The following is an 8,087-nucleotide window of genomic DNA, read 5'->3' as shown; positions in this document are numbered from 1 at the left end:
TTTTCTTATAGTTACTCCAGCTACTGAGGTGTTCACCTTTTGAGGCAGTATTCCCACTCAGTAAAGTTTTTACTAGTATCTCTGACATTTCTATTTTATCTGATTTAAGAAATCAAGTGATGGACTTGATTCTTACATGGTAAGGATGTTCTATTGTATAACAGTTTGGGGGAAAGTTGTCAAAGGATAAAAGGCTATCCTTAAATCACATGTTTTGGATGTACAAGCTTCACATTGTAAGTAGTAGCTCTGATCCTCAGTGCAAACAGTTAAAGGAATGTCTACATTGCAGTCAGAAGTGTTACAGCAGCTCTAGGAAACAAGCCTGGGCTGGCTTGGTTACTATTAGCAGTTTACTCAGAATGGGGAAAAGCTCAGGACAAACTGCAAAACTGATCCTCAGTCCTGAATACACATCTACCCAGCGATTACCTGATGCTGAGCTCTGTATTACCATGGCCACAGTGCTGCTGGTACTCACTGAAGGGTACACTGACTATGTCTTTTATTAGAGGCAGTCAGATGCTTGACAAGTGAAGATGTATCACTGACTGATAATGTACAGTAAGAACTGGTTGTGAAATAGTAGAAAGTCAGTTGCAGTCCAAAAGAAGTAGAATGGGGCATGTTTTTTCCAAAATTGCTTCTTACAAGAAGTACATTTGGACAGAAAGTAAAATGTGAAGTGTCTGGGATATCTTCTGTGGGTTATGCTTCTCAAGTCTAAGCTGTTACAGAGAATTTCAGGAGACGAGGTAATTCTAGCTGTGGCAGGAGCTGTCATTAAGTAATCGTATTGTAGGTACATCTTTTTGTTAACAGATAGTCATGCTTGAAAATGTCCTTTAGAAAGGATGTAGTGCACACAAGTTACACAGAATGTAATGGAGAGGTTCAGATGATATAACTTCAGAATTAATGAAGGTACAATAAAGATGTAATACATTAGTAATGTAGGCCCTGAATCTCACTTATAGTAAAGATGCTTTGTCTTGCTGTGATTAAATCAAACCAAATTCCTCCAATGGAGTAAAAGGCTGTGTCAGACAAGCTTGTGGATTTCTTAATTTTTCAGCCCTACTTACAATTTGCTTGGTATAATTTGCAGACTGCTTGTGACTAGAAAATATCTCCAGGCAACTTGTAGCACTGCAATAAAGTACATTATAGAAACCATTCAACAGTTGCAGTTGTATTTAAGTAAAAAATAATGGAGCTTTCAGTGTGCCCAGACTTCCCAAACAAAAGTGAATGTTCAGGTTTGTTCCTTCTCTAAAAACAGATTTTTAAAGCACTGATGCTTTGACATAAATAACGCTAACGACGACAAAAAGCTTTTCCATTTGCCCTCTAGCAGTGAGATCATCTGCCTCTATGATAATCATGGTGGCAACTAGAAGCTCTGCAGCAGGATTTTCTGGTGCATAGGGTAGACAGCAGTGCACACACAGCACTCTCCAGCTCAGTCAGCAACAACCTCTGCATTGATTTGATTCTGGAACTTGTTTGTTCACAGCCCTGAGTATTGCCCACACTGGACCAGTACAGAAGTGCTGTCTGACTTCCAGAGTAACACCAGCTCAGTCTGGAGCACTCATGTTCATAGAATTATAGCATGGTTTGGGTTGGAAAGGACCTCAAAGCTCATCCAGTTCCAACCCTCTGCCACAGGCAGGGACGCCTCACATGGTTGTTCAAAGCCCCGTCCAACCTGGCCTTGAACACTGCCAGGGATGGAGCAGCCACAGCTTCTCTGGGCACCTTGTGCCAGTGCCTTACCACCCTCACAGGGAAGAACTTCTGCCTTAGATCAAACCTGAACTTCCCATTTCAGTTCATGTGTACCTGTAATGTAGGGAGATTTGATCCTAATTATAGCCTTTCTTCTCATTAAATACATTTTCTTCGGTGTGGTAAAGATACAGAAAACAGGATAATAAATACACTATATTAAAAAAGAAAAATAAAAATCTCTTCAGTCCAAAAAAATCTTGAGTTCCGATTAAAAGACAAGTTTATGATTCAATTTTTTCTCCAAAACCAAAAATGCTAAAAATTCTACTCTACAAATAAGAGTAAAGACTAATAGTGATGGAGTTCGACAGTGATAACGAGGATAGGGCTGGCTTATTCTTAGGCATGAACTTTGGCCCTTATGAATCCATGCTGAGGTGATGTCAGCAATATTGCCTAAGATTGTATTCTTGGCATAAAATAGCTAGAAATACTCTAAGGAGTACAGTAGTTTTAATCAAGCTGGGGAGGAAAGGTGGACATTTACCTATAAATGGCTAGCTTTATTGATTTAGACAATAATGCTTCTTCATCACTAGTTGCCACGTATTAAGACTCAAATAAATAAACATGAGTTGCTCTTGAAGTAATAGCAAACCATTGGAACTATTTACATCCCATGGGCTCTTCTATGACAAGGCAACTTCCCTTCCAAAGGGATTTTAACACTGGCAAGGTCTGCAAGGCCATGATTAGGAGATCGGGTACAGTTGGAAAGACAGTTAAAAAGCCATGTTCAAAGTCCAGTTGTGCTAATTTCTGTACTTTCTCTTAAAGTGGATTAATGACACTGCTTTCTCTCCTGAAGCTGAGTACATAGTCAAATTCAGCCATCAGTGTGTATGAGGGAAGAAGGAGGGGAGCTGTGCACAGCTGGACACCCATTCGCAAATCAGTCTTTCATCTATATGCTAAGCAATTGATGCAGTGATAGCAAGCTAACTCTGCAAATGGAAGGGAACTCAGATAATCTCTCTGTTCTATGATGTATCATTTGTAAAGCTATTCCATCAAGATTTAAGGAAGACACAAGCAGGAGAAAGCATCCTGAAGGCTAATGGTATAATCTTAGTCTAACCAAAGCACTCAGTCGAAATGTTAAATAGCCTGAGAAGGAAAGCAAAAAGAAAAGAACTAAGTTTCTGCCTATCCATGTGATATCCCAGCAACTATTAGCACAGCCTAAAGGGTCACTCTCAGAAGCCAATTTAAATATAGAAGCAGCTGTGGAAGTATCATTTTAAAAATAGCATAACTTTAATAAAAATATCATTTGCATAAGGTTTGGTCATTTTGTAGTTTTATAATGCTTTTCCCATTACAAAAACTGGTTTTAGATACTTCTGCCTTTCAATCTTGTCTGGTGACAAAACTAGTTCCAGATTATCTGATGAACGCTAAGCATATCATTCCATAAATCTTTTCACATAGTGGATGGGCAGCTCCCCCAAGTGTTTACCAACCATTTCATGGTGTGGTTTTCAGCAGTCTTTGGGCACTCCTACTTTGATACAGCAGCCTAGTCCTAGGTAAGTAATAAAACTTCTCAGTATATACTAGATAGAGCCTTTGGCAGTCAGTAAAATAATGGCATGAAAAACAAATGTGATGGGAAAGTTTGTGGAACACCACAAGCTTCCCTAGGACAAGGCATTTCCCTGAGTGGATTGATTATTAGCAGCAGGGCACTGTGGAAACCCCTCAAGGTGTTTTAAACACCTTGTTTTAAACCAATCTGCTAGATAGAGATAGTTAGATTTGTTCCAGGTTAGCTTCATTTAGGGAAGGGCAAGCATGGAAAAAAGGCTTTGCCAGAAGACTGGATCCCAACTTTTTGGGTACTGCACAGAAACTATTTTAATGGGATGGTCTGCTGTTTGGAGACTACTTTAGACACATCACTTATGTTGCATTTATGCAGAAAACAGTGGAGGCCTTGGTTATCTATAGACATCTTCAGACATAATAATCCATGCGTTAGACTCTATTTTGGTTAAAAATCTCCTTGAGGTATATGGAGCTAAGAGGGATTTTGAGTAGTGAGTAAACAATGCCCATATTGTTCTAGAGGTGGCAAAGCACTGGCTTAGTGTCAACGGTGGCAAATGCTCCAAAGCAGGATCAAGGTCACCCAACTGCTGCAGGGCAGGATAAGCTGCCACAGTTACTTTAGGAACTGATAACGCAGCATACATACTGCAACCCCTCTCCTAGCAAGTGCTGACCCCAGTATCCCTGGCATACTTTATAAAAGTAGGTAGTGTGTTTGAATGCTACGATTCTCTCCACCTTTACATCTCTCATCTTTACATCAGCTTGAACTACAATACCGGGGACAATAGGAAAGGCTTGAGTCACAACTTCCTCCTGATTACTGGGAGCACTCTGCCACCTACTGCCTATTCGAGCTCTCTGTGGTTGCAGCTTTCCACCTAACATTGTCAAAAGCAGTTTCTGTTTCCTCACTTTTGTTTTAATCAGCAAAGTCCATGCAGTGCCCCTGTTCACTGGCTGAACTAAAACACATTTAGGGCCATGACTGAACAGTTTTTCTTTTATCTGCTGAGTACTGAGTCATCTCTCTGTGCTTCTGTCAAAATCTCTATTAGTGTTCCTAACAAACAGCCTGTACCAGATCTCTAAGTATTGGCCAGAGAGAAAAGCCGTAATTTCTAGTCACTTTTACATATGAAAAGAGCAGGAGATAAATAAATCCAATACATCAGTTTCTCTTAATGCCTACCAAAATGCTTAGTTTATTCAAATTCTATAAAACAACATTCATTTTTAGGCTGTTTCTGTCTAGAGAATGTTCTTGGCTTCAATCTTTTGCACAGAAGTTTTCTTGTAAGGGTCAGGTGAAATAATGACCACCTCATGAAAGGTTCAGTTTGAACACGCTCAGTGCCTTTTTTGGTAACAAACCACCTATTTTGCATACTGTGAGGAAAAAGTACCAGTGAAAAGCTCGAGCAATTATGAAAGTGGTTTATACATCTATTGATTTTGTGACACTCCAGTAGTGGAAGAGAAATAATAAACTATGAATTGTCAAAATGGAATTTGGACCTAGAGCTGAAAAAGAATTCTGTGCTTGTATGATAGAGAACATGCACCTTTTCATAGCTGTATAACATCAACTCAGCTGGGCTTCAAGCAGTTTTAAACACCTTAGTCTATCCTTCTCTCAAGAAGATAACACTGCTGGCAAACTAACCAAATGTCCTAGCTAATTTCAGTTCACTGTTGAGTCATTTGTCAAATAACTAATTAATTCCTATAGTCAAAACCTGCTTTATTGCTATAATGCAATAATAATTCAATATTTTCCAGAAATAGAGATGTAAATGGGGATATATTCAAGTTTGTTTTCTTACACGCCTCTCTGTCACACACTAAAAATGGGACAGCAGAAGTTTAGGGAAATTTGGTCAAAACCTAAAGCATTAATAGTATCATTACAAACTAGCACTAAATAAGATTACGTAAGTATCCATATGCTCCTGCCTAAAGACAACAGCATATGCCTTATATACCATTCGCTGGTCACGATCTGTGTCAAAGCAAAGCAAAAGGAGTGGGAAGAGAATGTGGATAACATACTGCCTGAAATGGGTGCTAGAACTGGTGTTAACTTGCTGTGTGCACTTCTGCCTGGCTTCTTGTGCTTTCTCAGACTCATAGACTTCTGTTTCCATTCATTTCAATCCAGTGATCTGCTTACAGACCATTTTAAGGATATTAAAGGTGAAATACCTTCTGGTTGTCAGAAGCAACACTTCTGAAAACTGAAATGTTGGTATCTCTGAAGTAACAAGAAATTGGTAAGGAACTAACAATTCAGTCATAATGAGAGAAACGAAACCAGCAACAGCATGAGGAAAACGAAGGTGAAACTGTAAAGATCTAAGAAAAAATATCTACCAATCCAAAAGAAAACTGAAATTTCCAAACTCCTGTTTCTGCTTATTACAGAAAAATGGAAAGAGCCTGAAAATTCTGCTGACTGATGCTCTTTTTGTGACTCACTGTGTCTGGCATTCTTACAGTGAAGATGTCATTCAATAACAGGGCAAAAGCAAACCATTAGCTTCTCCATGCCTGTGGTTTGCAAAGCAGGAGTTCAGCGTTACTGCAGCATAATGCTACACTCTCCTGTTGTTAACATGGATGTAAGCTGATTATTGCTGTAAACAGCTCATAACATGAGCTTCATAAGCACATCACCTGTGCCCATCTTCCAAGGAGAGGGCATGTTGCCTGGTGATATTCTTCACCCTTGCTCAGACCAGCACTAGAGATCACCGGTGTTGCACAGTGAGCTTCAGACATTCATTGACCAGACCTCTTGCCTGTGCACGACAGGGGTGAGAGCACATCCCTACAGGTAATACCAGTACCCCCCTCCACGGGTTCAAATCCATTGTTTTGCCCCAAGGATTCCACCATGTCATGATCTGCATGAGCACCAGCAATGATTTCACATGCCAAAAGGCAATATCCCAGATGTCCCATTTGTTAACCTGCTGCATTTGCCTGCCAAGCTGAATTATGCAGTCTGTGGTTCAGCAGAGAGCCTCCTCAGTGTGCTACTCAAAGGGCAGCAGCCACTCTCCCCTGCTTGTCTGGATCCTGCTTGCTCCTTGTCTCCTTGGTGCTACAGAGACAAGGAGGTCAGTGACTTGTGGGCCAGCTGGGGCTTGCTGGCCCTCTAGTACCAAGGAGACTTGGTGGCTGCCTGTCCTGACCTGCAGGCCCTGCTCTATCCAAAAGGTCTGAGATCACAGGAGGGTTTAATGTCTTAATACCAGATTTACTTATTTGGAGACATTTGACACGATGTTGGATTTTGATTTTGAAGCGTGGTACAGCATTATGCTGAAATTGCAACACAAGCATGATGTGATGATTGTAACATGCAGCGGAATCTCAATACAACCTGATTGCCCATGCCAGTGTCTACATGCTCCACTGTAACAAAGAGGAAGGTTTTGTCCTAATTAGAGAAGTTCCATCCAGGGATTGAAGGAAAACATGGAAATGTTCAGAGAGGCTGCAGAGTGAGGCATTCTTAGCATTTGTTTCTAGCAGTTTCCATTCTGATGCTTCATTTCTAAGAATCAATGTTGTATTTTTTTCCATGTTAAGTCATTTTAGCCACTACTTATGATGGACAAAGCTTGTACTTCACTGAAATCAAGTCCTGAAAGTTGTCAGAGGGAAAAGGAGAGCCTGCATAGGGTTAGGAGCTATCTGGAGATTCAGTCAAGGTCTATAGGGTATCCGTCATGACCTTTCAGATCTGAGATCTGTCTGCGTTGAGGAGGAGGCACATCTTCCAGGATGAAGGCTTTTTCTGGCCTTTAGTTTCAGGTTTAAATGGCAATTAAATTGGACGTACCTTGTGCCATCAGTGTGTGACATGCCAGCTCTGCCATGCAGACACAGGGCAGCCTCATGTGCCACCTTCTACGGTGGGAAGTTACACCAAGATGTAAAGCTACACATGATAATATAATCTAAAATACCAGTGCTGATGATTTTTAGACATTCTGACTGAAGTGAAGTGAAAGCAAAGCAACTACAATTGTCAATTTTCCATGGTAAAAAAGGGATGGGGGTAGAGAGCAGCCTTGTAAAATGTGTTTGCTACAAACCATACAGACATGAAGCTATACTAACCTTTGAAAGATTAGTTATCAGCTTCTACAGAGGGGGTAGATATTAAGCCACAACATCCAAAATGTGGAGAGCTGCGGGTGCTGTGCATCCCATTTTCTGTGCCATGGTGCTGGAGTCAGGGGTTCTGGTGAAATCTAGGAATGAAACAGCTGAATGCGTTGACCAGTTGAACACAACTCAGCAAAGCAGATCTGTGCCTGTCTGCCAGGAAACAGGTAACTGCACTCTGCTGTTTACGTGAACTTTCATGAAACTAAAAGGTACTTTGGTAAAATCCACCATGAAAAAGTGTTCTGCTTATGGATCCTGCAGGGAATAAAGCTATTGGGGGTGAGTGTCTCTATCAGCTATACAGGTAATGCTAGAGATTAAATTGCTATAAAACCAGTAGAACTTCCACCTATTATGCAACTTAGATTTTTTTTTTAGCCAGAGGTCTTTTCACTGTTGCTGCTGTTATTGGTAGTGATCTGTTCATAGATGGATTAGAACTGGGGAATGTTATTAGGCCACAAAATGTTCTCTTGTTTTGCAAAACCCCCTCTCAGCTGTATCATTCATATATGGTCAGTTTGCACTTCTCAGCTACAGCCATTCTAAACAGCAAAGAG

This window comes from Psittacula echo (genome assembly GCF_963264785.1).
Source record: "Psittacula echo genome assembly, chromosome: 2".
NCBI classification, from domain to species: Eukaryota; Metazoa; Chordata; class Aves; order Psittaciformes; family Psittacidae; genus Psittacula; species Psittacula echo.
Note: the sequence above shows the minus strand (reverse complement) of the source record.